Source organism: Hyperoodon ampullatus (genome assembly GCF_949752795.1).
Source record: "Hyperoodon ampullatus genome assembly, chromosome: 20".
NCBI classification, from domain to species: Eukaryota; Metazoa; Chordata; class Mammalia; order Artiodactyla; family Ziphiidae; genus Hyperoodon; species Hyperoodon ampullatus.
In genome coordinates this window covers 3163334-3178663 of record NC_136933.1, presented here as the reverse complement: position 1 = coordinate 3178663, position 15330 = coordinate 3163334, and positions in this window count along the sequence as shown.

Genomic DNA, 15330 nt, shown 5'->3' with positions numbered 1-15330 from the left:
TGCCCCGCTGCCACCTCCCACCTTATTTCTCCATTGCCTGCAGTGGTTTACCTGCTAGATGTCTGTCCTTGGGCTGCCACTGTCCTCAGAGGGAGCACCGTCTCTACATTCGCGGCCTCTAGCGTGTTTGTTCATAGTCACAAACAAATGTTGGGGTGAATTTCCGGTTGTGAGTTTCGGTCTCAGCGTTGTTGCTCCTCTCACTGGGGTTCGATAAGGCATCTTAACGCTTAGTTTAGGACCTAGGAAGTCAGATTATGGAGATGCGTGTGACCCGACACGCGTCTCTCCAGCCTCCAGCACTCTGACCCCTGCCCTCGAAACTCTCGCTCCCTTGGCTTACGTACGGTGACAATGAACTCTCCCTGGTTTTCTCCCTCTTTCTGTGGCTGATCCCCGGGGCTCCCTTTCCCGTCTCTTGTTCCCGGCGTTCTATCCTCTCTGCCCTCTCATTCTGTATTATCCATGCAGTTTCCTCTGCGCTAAATGGTGAACTTCTGCCGACTTCACGTTTGTTTCCCCAGGTCACACTGCCGTCTGGCACCGCGGGCTCTCGGCCATCTCTGCCACGTGTCCCGCCAGCACCCTGCACTCGTTACGTGCCCTCGGGCTCCCCCTCCGTCACCAGCCAGAGCCCCCCAAGGCCTCCTGACTCCCTTACTGTCGCTCAGGGTGCTCACGTGGTCCGTCGCCGAGTGCCTGCATCCCACCTACCCCTCTTCCTCGTGTGTCAGTCTGCACTTGGACTCCCCAGGCTGTCCTTACCTCACCTTCACCCCCACCCGTCCCCGTGGCCACAGCAGCCCTTCTGAGGTATGTCATCTTGGCTCACGTTGCTACTGTCCAGAATCCCCCAGTGGCCTCCCAGCACCTCCAGGTGGCCTGCGCTCTGGTGCACCAACCCTGAGGGCTCTCTGGCTTGACCTGGGGCCTTTGCTGGGTCCTCTCCCCGGGACGCCCTTCCGGGCCCATTGGCCGGGCCGCTTCCTACTCGTCCTCCATGACTCGGCTCAGGCCTCTCCCCCTGGGCTGACGTGCGGGTTAACCTCCCGATGTTTGGCACTTACTAAATGGTGTTATTCCATCTGATTTTCTTGCCTTTCTTTCCTGTTAACTAACCTGAGATGTCTGGAGGGTCCTGAGCCCCATCGGGACCACTGGACACCTCTGGTGCCTGGCATAGAGCACATGCTCGGCGGCACGAGCGGTTGGGTTAGGGGGTGAGTGTGAACCGGCCGGGAGCGGGCCCGCCTGCTCTTCCGACAAGGCCGGTGGATGCGTGGATGCGTGGATGCAGAGGACCCGAGCTGTCGAGGGATTCAAACCAGCGTCTTTCTTCTCCCCTCTTCTCCTGCTCTGTGCCTTACCCTCTAGGAAAGGCTCTCGTTCTTCCTGAGTAAAATCATGGGAGAAACTTAAGACAAAGGACGATATGAATGAAAGAAGATAATTCACTTAAAGGGTCAAAAGTGCATCAGAAAAATGACTTCTTGTTTACCCTACCCACTGCCCTCTCACTCCTGTTTCCAGGTGTTTTACTTTGGTTTGGGGAACATAAGTACCTGGCCACCAGCCTGGCGACTTGCAGGCTGCATGTCTCCCTAAGATGTCTTTGTCCTAACGTGTGTTTCTTCCCGTTAGAAGCAGACTAAAGGTGTATCTAGGCATCCCCTTTCTTCTGAATTTCTTCTTCTTCAACTCAGGGCACAGGTGGCTCTCACCCTGACCCTTCTGGTTGTTCGGCCGATTGGCATTGAGGTCTACATTTCCCTGTTTCTCGAGGCAAGGCAGTTGGCTTCACAAAGACCCTAGAACTGGGATTGGAGCCTCAGCTCCAACCCTTATTAATCCCGTGAGCTGGACAGGTTACGGAACCCCTCTGCCTTTCTCCTCTTCTGGAAAATGAAACGAATGGTACCTTTTGGAGTTGTTGTGAGGATTGAGAAGTTCCTGGCACATAGTAGGGGTGCAAGAAATTATCAGTATTCACTAACAGGATGTAAATGTTTACATTATTCTAAAATGGAAAAAAAAATGTCTCTGGTCCCTGCTTCCTCCCTTTTCCTTTCCCAGCTTCCATAATTGAAAGAATTCACTTGTTTGTTGGTTAATTAATTAATTAAGCAAACGTTGGCTTGGGTGTCAGCCATGAGTCCTCCCCTGCTAGACACTGGAGATTTGGTGGGATGGATGGTCCTTGCCCTCCAGGAGCCCATGGTGGGGTCCTTGAGCCACTGCACTGAGTCATCTGGGATGCTGGGACCCACCTAGAGTCCCAGGCTTCACTTGGAATCGGAATCTTTGGGGAGCTCGGGTGTTCTGGCTCTGCCCGCAGGAGCCTCAGAATAACGCTGACTTCACCGCCTCGTGGAGAACCTCTCAACCAGGGCCCCCGAAGGAGGCGTGGCCTTTGCTCCAGGCTGGCTGTCTCCAGTTTGTTCAGTGTCCCTGCGCCTCACTCCAGAGCCTCCAACAGGCTGATGACTGGAGAGCCTCTTTCGACGAGCTCTGCTGTCATCACACTTGGGTTATGGTGAACGTCCTGCCACCAAGACCACACACTTCTGATATGCACATTCTTTAGCTGTGGTGCATGTGTCATGTTTAGTTACTTAAGCAGTTGTTTTCTTGTGTTCAAATGTGGTTCAGCATTTTACTGTTTGAAAATACGTTATTTGGAAATAATTTCATATTATCGAAAAGTTGTAAACATAAGAATAGAACCATGAACATTGTGGTACATGACTCTTTTTGAATTATGGTTTTCTCAGGGAATATGCCCAGTAGTGGGATTGCTGGGTCATATGGTAGTTCTATTTGTAGTTTTTTAAGGAACCTCCATACTGTTCTCCATAGTGGCTGTATCAATTTACATTCCCACCAACAGTGCAAGAGGGTTACCTTTTCTGCACACCCTCTCCAGCATTTATTGTTTGTAGATTTTTTGACGATGGTCATTCTGACTGGTGTGAAGTGATACCTCATTGTAGTTTTGATTTCTCTAATGATTAGTGATATTGAGCATCCTTTCATGTAGTGTCTGTTGACAGATGAATGGATAAAGAATATGTGGCACATGTATATAATGGAATATTACTCAGCCATAAAAAGAAATGAAGTTGAGTTATTTGTAGTGAGGTGGATGGACCTAGAGTCTGTCATACAGAATGAATTAAGTCAGAAAGAGAAAAACAAATACCATATGCTAACACATATATATGGAATCTAAAGATGCAGAGGTAGAGAATGGACTTGAGGACATGGGGAGGGGGAAGGGTAAGCTGGGACGAAGTGAGAGAGTGGCATGGACATATATACACTACCAAACGTAAAACAGATAGCTAGTGGGAAGCAGCTGCGTAGCACAGGGAGATCAGCTCGGTGCTTTGTGACCACCTAGAGGGGTGGGATAGGGAGGGTGGGAGGGAGGGAGATGAAAGAGGGAGGGGATATGGGGGTATGTGTATATGTATAGCTGATTCACTTTGTTATAAAGCAGAAACTAACACACCACTGTAAAGCAATTATACCCCAATAAAGATGTTAAAAAAAAAAAACAGAACCAAAAATACATAAGGCCTTTACCCAGATCCACCTATTGTTAATATTTTGCACTGTTTTTCATTTGTGTGTTCTCTTCCCCTCTTTCTCCTTCTCTCTATCTATAGAGTATATATACACATGAAGATTATTGTACATTAGGTTTTTTTCTGAACCATTTAAGTTCATACATCATAGCCCTTATTCCTAAATAGGTCAGTGTGTATTTCCCAAGAATAAGCAAGTTTTCTAATATAACAATGGTGCAGGCATCATTCAGTCAGTTTAACATTTATTTCAGTTTATCTTCTTAGATAACGGACTGTACTCTGACTCTGTAAGTTCACTTATAATGTCCTTTATAGCATTTCCCTCTAGTACTAGGACCAGGCATTCCATTTAGCTGTTATGTCTGTATCTTCCTTAAACCTGAAATGTTTTCATAGTCTTTCTTTTGTGAAATGATGTTTTTGAAGAAGACAATCATTTTTCTTTTAAAGAATATTCATTTGGGGTTAGATGAGTGATCTCGTGGTTGGATTCACACTGTGCATTCCTAGCAGCAATTCTGCTTAGGGATGTGTTCTCATCAGGTCCCCATCTGCCCCTCACTGGTGATGCTAATTTTGATGACCCAAGCAAGGTGATGATTCATTTCTTCACTGTATGGTGGCTGTTTTTCTCCTTGTAACTAATGAGAAATACCTTACTTTTATTTTATTTTATTTATTTTATTTATTTATTTTTTTTTTGCGGTACGCGGGCCTCTCACTGTTGTGGCCTCTCCCGTTGCGGAGCACAGGCTCCGGACGTGCAGGCTCAGCGGCCATGGCTCATGGGTCCAGCCGCTCCGCGGCATGTGGGATCTTCCCGGACTGCGGCACTAACCCGCGTCCCCTGCATCGGCAGGCGGACTCTCAACCAGTGCGCCACCAGGGAAGCCCGAAATACCTTACTTTTATCCCTTTTGTTTTGATACCTATGCGTCAACTCTTTGTCCGTAATGAAGTTAGCAGTCTTAAAGCCTACTTTGTACAATTCAGATGCTTGGCTTATGCCGAGCATCTCCCGCCTGATCTTAATTTTATGGCAGTAGTTGGATGGATTGGAGATTGATGAATAGGAGGCCTGAAAAGGAACTGAAGTAACCGTCACTGATTTTTTACAGATGCTCTTATGGTGAATTATTTCCAAGAGCTCACACTCCTAAATTCATGATAAAAAATTGCAGTGACAATGTGGAAATCGTCTTTAGCTCATAGGCTGTGTTTACTGTACATATTCAGTCATTCTAGCCTTCTGTGTTTGAACCCCAGAAACAAAGGTGGCAGTGGCCATACAACGTGGGCAGCTGGTGGTCCTGGCGGTCCTGGCCGTCCCACGGGGGCCACAACAGCAATGCCGTCACCGTGACGCTTGAGGAGGCCGCCCAGGAGTGGACCTCTTTTTCCAAAGGTCTGCCCTTTGCAAAAGAAACTTTCCTGTTCCCTGCCCTGTTTTGGAGATTGACTGAGATGTTTAGGTCAGAGGTTTAACAGTGTCGTTAGTGCCCCATTCATTTTCCCAACACCCCTTGGCTAAGAAAATGGCTAACTTTTTTTTTCCCCCACTAAGTAGTAACGTTCATTAGCTTGTGAGTGTTTATGTCCTAACAACTTAGTAGCTGTTTGAAAAATAATACAATAAATTGAAAGAAAAATACTTGCTTTATCTCATTCTTAACCGCAGTTACTTAATAAGGGGATGTGTCTCTCTCTAGGGTGTTGCACAGCTCCCCAAACCTTGGGGTCAGATTTGACGCTTCATCTTATGTAGCTGTTGCTTTTCATCACAGGAACTGCTCAAAATGTAGTTTCACAAAGATGTGATATCTTCAAAAGGAATGTAGCTGAGTCTAACGTTGAAAGTGTGAATTACCTGGAGCCAGCAGTTTGCATAATGTCCAACAGATGTCTAGTATCCAGTGCTTTGCTTGAAAGTTTAAAATATTCTGAAGCACAGCTCTGAGCTCCCTTTGGTGCCCCAGGATGCCTCGGGACACAGTTGCGGACCATCAAGTTAGGTGTAAGAATCTTTCTGGGGATGCTTTATAATCCTTCTGTAGCCTTTAGCCGCCCAAATATGTGCCTCCAGGACACTTTAGGGGTTGAATAACTGTAAGCAGCAAGATTGTAACTTCACAGCACACAGCCAGGAGACAGAGATGACATTTCAACCTAATTGGCAAAAGGTGAAAATTCCTTCTTTTTTTTATGGTATGGCTCAGGAAGGAGGCCTGATCTCTGCCTTTTGGTCAGTACTGCTTTATACCCTGCTTACCATGGATAAGTAGATAGCTGTTTAACTACATTGTTTATTTGATGATATTTTCTTACTTAACCTTTTTGGTTTGGTTCACATGTTATTCTCCCCACAAGCTGCTTATTTTCTATGGATTAATGATTAGCTTGTCTTCAGGCTTTGGAAGAATGCTGAAAATCATCTCAAGACCAAAGTTGTCATAAGGTTTATATCTTTGGTAACAAGATGCAGATGAACTTGCTCCTAGTAGAAATTCGATCTAGTTGACATAATAATTGCAATTTTATATATTTGAGCTTCAACTGTGAAAAGGCTTTTGTGAGAGGAAGGCGGATATTTTGAAAATCAGGGTAGCTTTAGAACAGTGACGAGGGGCACCTGCTCTACCCAGTGTGAGGACTTCAGAGTAGAGGGGCGTGGCAGGCGGCCTCCCCATCAAAGGCCGAGACTGTCCTTAAAGAGAGGAACGGCCCGGTGTCCAGAAGGAGCCCCCAGCTACGTGTAGCGATCTCGGCCCTGTGCCAGCTCTGTGCTCACAAGCTCCGTGGCCCGGGCGAGGCTTGTCCGGGGACCTGCAGGGTGTTCGGCGTTCCTGGGCCCACTCAGCTGTTGTGTCAGCCAGAATCTGCCCCCTCCAACATTTCCAGACACCCTCCACTACTACCGTGCTTGGGTCAAACTCGAACCCAGTCCTTGTTTAACAGATGAGGAAACTGAGGCTCAGAGCAGGAAAGGGGTCATCTGAGGTGTACAGCCAGGATCTGGTCCCCTGCCCGCCTGCCTGGAGTCCATGCCAGGGACAGAGTGGCCCCGGTCATTTCCTTCAGCTCCGATAATCCAAGATTTTTGTGATCAAAGAGAGATGGGAGGTCTTTTTTCTTTTATTGAACTATGGTTTTTATCTACAGTGTTGTGCTAGTTTCAGATGAACAGCAAAGTGATTTTGGTTTTTTTTTCAGATTATATTTCATTATAGGTTATGACAAGATAGTGAATATAGTACCCTGTGCTATACAGTAAGTCCTTGTTGATTATTTTATACATAGTAGTGTGTATATGTTAATCCCAACCTCCTAATTTGTCCCCGTCTCCTTTCCCCTTTGATAACCGTAAGTTAGTTTTCTATGTCTGTGAGTCTGTTTCTGTTTTGTAAATAAGTTCACTTGTATTGTTTTTTAGATTCCACATATAAGTGATATCATATGGTATTTGTCTTTCTCTGTCTGACTTACTTCACTTAGTAGGATCATCTCTAGGTCCCTCCATGTTGCTGTAAATGGCATTATTTCGTTCTTTTTTATGACTGAGTAGTATTCCATTGTAGATATGTACCACATCTTCTTTATCCATTCATCAGTCAGTGGACATTTAGTTTGCTTCCATGTCTTAGTGCTGGTGTGAACATTGGGGTGCACATGAGATAGGAGTTTAATAGTGAAGAAACCTTAGAAGAAAATGGAAATGACAAAAAACCAGTTAACTTGCTAAATATTTAGATTCCTGGATCTAGAATAAAAGCTTCAGGAGGGTGGGGATTTTTGTCTCGTTCACTGCTGCATTTCCACCTCCTAGGATACTGCCTGGCAAAGAGGAGACACTCCGGAGATGTGTGGATTGGGAGCAAGGGCACGCTCTAACTTATAGGTAAAGTTTGTGGGTAATACTATACTTAGGTAGTCAGTACTCTGGTAGGATATAAGTTACTGGCTTCTTTTAAGTTTGCTTAGATGAACTTTATTTCATGTTACTCACAATCAAATAATAATCTGCAGAAATAATAATGTCTGTGCTGAGTTCTCACTGGCTAGAATGTGATATTGAAGGTAGTATTATGACATTAGTATTTTTGTCATCACCAACTGAATACCCTGCCTATTACTTTATTTTGTTGCGTATTTGCAGTGCTGGCCACAAAGGAAGTGCAAGTGTGATCCGATCATAGCCGGCGTCTGTTGCTTATGTTGAGTTTAAAATTCTGACCCCCGGGCTTCCCTGGTGGCGCAGTGGTTGAGAGTCTGCCTGCCAATGCAGGGGACACGGGTTCGAGCCCTGGTCTGGGAGGATCCCACATGCTGTGGAGCAACTAGGCCCATGAGCCACAATTACTGAGCCTGCGTGTCTGGAGCCTGTGCTCCGCAACAAGAGAGGCCGCAATAGTGAGAGGCCTGCGCACCGCAATGAAGAGTGGCCCCCGCTCGCCGCAACTAGAGAAAGCCCTCACACAGAAACGAAGACCCAACACAGCCATAAATAAATAAATAAATAAAATTAAAAAAAAAAATTCTGACCTCCCAAGAGGGGAAACAGAGGAAAGCTGTGCCCCTGTGTGACCTGAGGTTGGACGGTACCTCCCTTTTAAGGATCCCTCTTGTGATGCAGGGGTGTTTGTGCCCTTGGCACTAGCTCCTAGAATAACAGCTCACAGGGCTTGTACAGCATCATCTTTTTGGGAGGAGGTCCATACAAGTTTGCAGTATCATTGAGAACGTGGATATACCTGGCAACTTTATTCCAAGAAATTCGGTGCTATGTGCAGAGGCTCACTTTCATTCACTGCTTGGGAGTCATTATTACCTATGTGTGTTTCTATTGGGACCAAGTTAGAAGAGTGTTGGGCTGTGTAGAGCAGTATCCCAGGCGGGGAGACATGGGAAAAGAGGTCCTCATCACCGGATTCTCGACTAATCTCCGAGTGGCATCATCATTACCCCTCCTTGCGTTCCAGCCTTTTCACTGTACTGTTCTTTCAGGAAACCCGTAGAGACAATTAACGGAGGACAGTTTGTCCAACCCAAAATGTTTCCCAGAGATGACTAGAGCTACCAGACGTTTTTCGAAGGGAGAGTTTTCTGATCAGATAAGATTGGAAAATACCATATAGCACATTCCTCTCTTGTAGTGTGCGACGAGCCTGGGCCTGTGAAAGGTTCTGGAAATTCTAAAGGGAAGACTTAAGCTTGGCCCCTCACTGATAGTCACAGATTCAGCCAGGGTTTCTCAGCCTTTGTCTTGGAGCTTTGAAAAAATACCGATGCCCAAGCTCATCCCAGAGTTTCTGATCCTGAGTGTCTGGGCTGGTGCCAGTGACGTACATTTTAAAGATGCTCTGCAGGTGGTCTCAGATGTGCTAGAGGCTGAGAGTCACTCTGCTTGGAAGAAGTTTCTAATTCTGTTTTTTTTTTCTCTAAGGCTGTCGTAGTTGTCTCCACTTCACGCTCTTTGATGCTGGGATGTTTCCTCGAGGGAACTGGTTTCATGTTGAAAAAAATCTGATATGATGTGTGGCTCAGAGGTCCTCAGCCCCTGGGCCTCCCGCTGTTGTGTGCCGGGGGTTTGGCCCCGGTCTCTTGCAGGTGTGGTCCTGAGGTTGCTGGAGGGTGGAGGGAAGTGGTGAAGAGGAGGGTCCTGCTTCTGAGCCCTCAGGTGCTGCTTAGACCTGGATCTCTGCCCATCAGTCAGCTGGTGACTTGGTGACATGGAGGTGGGTCTCAGGTCCTCTTGGAGGAATGTCCCGTTAGGTTCTTCTGCTCTTTCCCCTCAGGACCTGACATCCTCTCGAATCTCTGTTCCTCTGCCTCATACCATGAGAAGCCAGGTGGGAGATGGCTCAGTGAGGTGGGTGGGGTTTTGCAGTAGCTCCTCAGGGAATTAACACAGGGAGAGTAAGGTGGGTCCTGCCGCCACAGGCTGTGTCCCCCGGGGACTTTTCCAGGAAAGGGCGCAGGTGAGAACATAGGACACAGAAGCTGTCACTAAACTCAGGTCCAGCTGCTCACTGCTTATAGGCCAATACTGGAGAGACAAGTGTTGGTAGAAAGGAAAGGTTGCTTTATTTTGGAGGCTGGAAACCAGGGGAGAAGACAGACTCATGTCCAAAGGCTGACTCCCCCTGCTGACCAGGGGGCAAGAGCTTTGAAGGGGGAGCTTCAGGGATGTACAGGCGGAGGGAAGGGGCTACGTGTAGAAACAGCACAGTCAGCTCAAAATTGGTCATGCGGTGGTCTGATCAGCGTCAGCTTGATTGTTTTAAGTACAGTTAATCTTCAGTTCCAGGGTCGGTTAGTTCCCATTTCCTTGAGGCCAGTTCTCCGAATTGTGGCAGCTTATGTCATGGCTACAGCCTTGTCATCATGTAGTTAACTTCTTCCATCTGGTGGGAGTTTCAGTATCTACAAGACTGCTCACAGGACATGGCTCAGAATATTATCCATAGCCCTTGAGGAGGAACTAAAGGTCCTTGACTTTGTTTAATGACTAAATTATTATTTTATCCTGTTTGACTGCTTTTCTTTGCTTTTGCATTTTCTGACTTCTCTGATTAAGTTTATTCTTTGGCTAAAGGTTTTCTACAAGACAAAAGGCAGGAATAGGACATGGTGGGTAGGGGTCTGTCCTGGGAAGGCCACAGAGGGCCCTGCTCGGGTTTAAATCCAACTCAGTGTCCACCAAATCGACCCACACTGCACGGGGTGTGGGACAGGCCCCTGCAGCTAAATCTTGGATCAGAGGCAGGCGAATCAAGCTTGTCTTCACGTGGTCAGCGTGGGGTCACTGGCCTCACTACAGAAATGATGCCAGTTGTCACCAGAGAGTGTAAACTCAGACAGAAAGCAATCCCCGTCCTGTGAATTTATGGATGGAGGAAAGGGCCCTCACTGGTCTGTGGTGCTGGGAAGTGACCCGCCCAGGGGTGGGCCAGGAGGCGAGAAAAGGGGACCACCTTCTGCATGGGGGTCCAAGCACTGTATAATCTACTTCACATATACTGTATAATCTCCCCATTTATTCCCCGCCACAGCTATGGACAGTACTTCTTATTAATTCTCTAAGTAAAGATGAGAGACACGGAAGCTCAGAGGTAAAATATCTTGTCCAAGGGTACACGGATGGCTTGAGAGTGACGGGCCTAGAATTCAGACTTAAATCTATTTGATTCCGACGTCCACCTGGATGCTCCCCAGCCTGTCCTGCTGTCGGTTGCTGGTCCGCATGTCAAGGTTCCCATCACTCTTGCTTCTGAATATCTTTCTTGTGGTTGAGCTGGATAACAAGCTCTTAAAAACATAAAGAGATGCCTTGTAGTGCTTTATTGCTTATCAGATACTACTGCAGCCATGGGACAGAGCCCTGTTTGTCACCAGTCATTCTGGGACAGACCCTGAAAGAAAAGAACATGGTGGCCCAGGATCCAGCCTTCTTCTCCTCTGAGTATATTTGGATTATGCTTCTTTTGATTTTATAAATAGATGATTGGTTTTCGAAGAAGCAGTCGATAGTGCTCTCTGACAGTGAGCCCTACATCTAGAATTTGTGGCATTAGCTAGGATTTTACAATGGCATACAAAATTTCCTGGAGGAAATAGAATATCACCATGTGATATAAAGCCAGCATTAGTGGGCTTCCCTGGTGGCGCAGTGGTTGAGAGTCCGCCTGCCGGTGCAGGGGACATGGGTTCATGCCCCGGTCTGGGAGGATCCCACATGCCGTGGAGCGGCTGGGCCCGTGAGCCATGGCCGCTGAGCCTGCGCGTCCGGAGCCTGTGCTCCGCAACGCGAGAGGCCACAGCAGTGAGAGGCCCGCGTACCTCAAAAAAAAAAAAAAAAAAAAAAAGAAAGAAAAAGAAAAAAGCCAGCATTAGTAAAATAAATATTAATCCAAGGTTAACTGTTAGCCTAAACTTTCTCTTAATTCAGAATCCAAGCTAAACCTTACTGTGTTAAAACAAAAAAAAAGAGAAAAAACCTTTATTTCGGCTCAGTTTGAAATTGTAACGTGAAAATCACCATAGACTTGCAAAAGCTCAGTGTGAGTAATGTTAACTGTCTCCATAACTTAATTCCAGAAGCCAAATACCACTGCCCGGGAGGCACATGGCTGAAAGCTTTCAGGCTTAGGGAACACAGATTTCTCAAACGTTAGCTCTGGAGGGTGATCATTTAGTTTGAGTTAACTTAAGTCATAAGAACATAAGCCTTCTACAGATGAAAAAAGTGCAGAGGTGAAGGGTCTTTTGAAAGTTGCAAGGTTGGTGGGTGGCAGACACTGCTTCTTATTTTGTCACCATAGGTAGTGTTGCCTTTAGCTGCAGTATTTTTGAGAAACACTTGAGCCAAGCCTGAGTAGCCAACTGTTAGGCTTGGCCCAGTGTGTGCTTCTTACATGTTGTTTAATGCTAACCGAGTAACGCATACATTCCCCAGAGCTGCGGGCTGCGTGCAGTGACAGATGTCAGTGTCAGCGCTCTCAGACCCAGAGGAAGAGCAGGTGGCCCACAGAATCTGGAAGCCTGGTGCAGGGTGGCAGGGAAGGTGACGGGGGAGTTGAAATAAGCTGAACCTGTACCTGCAAGTGAGCATCATTCCAAACAAGGCCTACAGTCAAAGTAATTGGATTTATAGTGATTGGTAATTTTAGTGAAAATTAAGTGTATTTCTCTCTGTTATGCTGTTCTGAATTATACTTGCTTACCATCATCAGAAAGGACTGAGGTGCTTGGTAGCCTGATACATTCTGGGAAAAGGTCGCTTAGCATGGAATCAAACGACCTCACCTTTGTTTTAACTTTAGAGGCTGGTCAGATACCTTATTTACTCCATGGTTTTGCATTGGGTTCAGTGCAGCTTAGGATTTTTTTTTTCCAAAGTGTGTGTCCATGTCAGTGTCTGCCCTCCACGGTCTAATCCAGTCCCCAGGACTCCCAGCTGAGAAATCCTTTGAGGCATCACACAGCAGTACCTGTTAGAATGGCTGCGTTTCTGCAGAGCGTGTATACTAGTTGAGACTGCTAACTACCACAAGGGCTAGAAACCCCAGCTCATAGCAGCTCAAGCAAAAAAGGAAACATATTGGCTTATATAAATACACAAGGGCAGCTGGCTTCTCGGGTTCCTTGGTCCAGGGACTCAGATCTCTCGTCTCTGCTCTTCATGTTGGCTTCATTCAGGTAGGGGGAAAGAGTTAATTCCAATCTGTAGATTTAATTCCAGCTGAAGAGGGAGGTGCTTCTTTCTTGGTCGTCCCAGCAGATCCCAGGATGGACTCTCGCTGTCCTTGACGGGGGCACATGTCTATCTAAACCAATCCTCGTGTCTCGAGGTTGAATTACTCATTGATGAGGTCTTGGTCATGTGTATTACTTCTGAAGCCGGTGATTTCCTTCACACAGGAGCTGGAGAAAATGATGGTTTAGTAGCTCAGGCTCATCAAATTAAGCTGTTGGGACTTTGAGGGCATATGGGCATCAGGGTCTTTTTCCACGACCTGGACGCCGCAGTGTCGCCCATGGTCTAAGCAGTCAGTGTTGATTTTTCCCCCATAAGGTTCTTGTGTTGGTTTCTCTGAGTTATCTGTGAAGACTTTAATCATATTCTTCTATTATGCTATTACTTACCAGGCCAATATCTAAAATCCCAGTAAATGAGGACCTACAGTCAGCTGTAGTGCCCAGTAACAGCCTTGGCCTTCTTGCGGGAGGGCAGAGAGACGGGAGCTTTGTGCTTTCAAGACTTGTTTTTGTGTCCAGGACTCATTTGGGTGAGACAGGTACTCAAACAGAGCCTGGGCGGGTAAGTTATTATCACAAAATTGTCTTAAAAAGTTTTTTCTCATTGTATAAGTTTCAGGTATACAGCACGATAGTTCAGCATCTGTATACACTACAGGTGGTCACCACCTTAAGTCTAGGTACCATACATCACCATACAGGTGACCCCTTCACCCACCTTCAAACCCCCTTCCCTCACAAAATTATCTTTAAGCTTTTGCATCTGCTTTCTTTTCCTGTTAACTAAGATGAATAGCTTTCTAGGTTGTTGGAAAAATCAGAATAAATTTCTGAAGCCTTTGAAATTATGATGAGCTCACCACTCTGTTTTTAAAGTGTAAATCCCTTTTGAACTCTTTATTTAAAAAAAAAATTATTGAAGTATACTTGATGTACAATATTATATAAATTACAGGTGTACTCAGCACTCTTAAATATCTACAATAGGGCATCCCTGGTGGCGCAGTGGTTGAGAGTCCGCCTGCCGATGCAGGGGACACGGGTTCGTGCCCCGGTCCGGGAAGATCCCACATGCCGCGGAGCGGCTGGGCCCGTGAGCCATGGCTGCTGAACCTGCGCGTCCGGAGCCTATGCTCCGCAATGGAAGAGGCCACAACAGTGAGAGGCCCATGTACCGCAAAAAAAAAAAAAAAAAAAAAAAATCTACAATAGCAGCTTTCTGTCTTCATGTTAAGAGATCAGTTTCAGCACACCAGAATAATAACTCAATTTTATTCTCTCCTTTGTGGGCCTTGGGTTCCTAGAAAGTGAAATCATAAGTATAAGTATACTGTTGATACCCACTAGCTGCTGTATTTTTATATTCATTTTAGGAGTTAAAGAAGCATCAGACTTCAATAAAAATCTTTTCTCTTTATAGAACAAGTGACAGGTTTTAAAGGTAAAAAAGAAAGAAAAAAAGGAAAGAATTTGTATGTCACAGTTGATATCTTGCAGAATTCTGCCCAAAATTAATAAAAACTTTTAACCTTAGGACTTTAAAAGGGGTGTTATCTGACCTTTTATCCTTAATAGCAAAGTGGGAGAGAGAGAGAGTATCAAAATTGCATAATTGAGATAAAATTATGAGCCAGGCCTAAATATGCGATTTATATCTGCCATTACTAGCCCCCCCGAAATATATTTCCCCTAGTTGTGGTTCACGGAGCATCTTGGATTTGCAGCTCAATATCCTTAATTGGTTTTGGAAAACTCTGGGTGAGCATTTCTGCAACTATTGCTTCTTTCTCCTCTTTTCTCCTTTTGGGATTCAAGTTACAGGCATGTTAGTTCTTTGATCCATGTCGCAGGTGCCACTTCAGCTCTTTTCTGTATTTTCATTCTTTTGTTCTCTCTGTGCTTTTTATGTGGATATTTTCTCCTTACATCTCTTTTACTTTAGGAAATCCCTCTTTTGCTTTGTCTACTCTGCTCTTGAACCCATCTATTGCATTTTTTTTTTTTTTTTTTTTTGCGGTACGCGGGCCTCTCACTGTTGTGGCCTCTCCCGTTGCGGAGCATGGGCTCCGGACGCGCAGGCTCAGCGGCCATGGCTCACGGGCCCAGCTGCTCCGCAGCATGCGGGATCTTCCTGGACTGGGGCACGAACCCGTGTCCCCTGCCTCGGCAGGCGGACTCTCAACCACTGCGCCACCAGGGAAGCCCCATCTATTGCATTTTTAATTTCAATTATTATATTTCTATCTAATTCTTTTACATAGATTCCAGGTATCTGATAAAATTCATCATCTTTAATCTATGTTTTCTAGCACAGAGCAATTATAATTATATCAAAATTCCTTTTTGATAATGGTAGTATATCCCCTAGATAGTACACCTAGAGTGTATATATTATTCATCCTTTCTCTTTAGTTTTTGGTCATTTGTTCTTGTCTCTTGTTGTGCTTTGTAATTTTTCATTAAGGACCTGACATTGTATATGAAA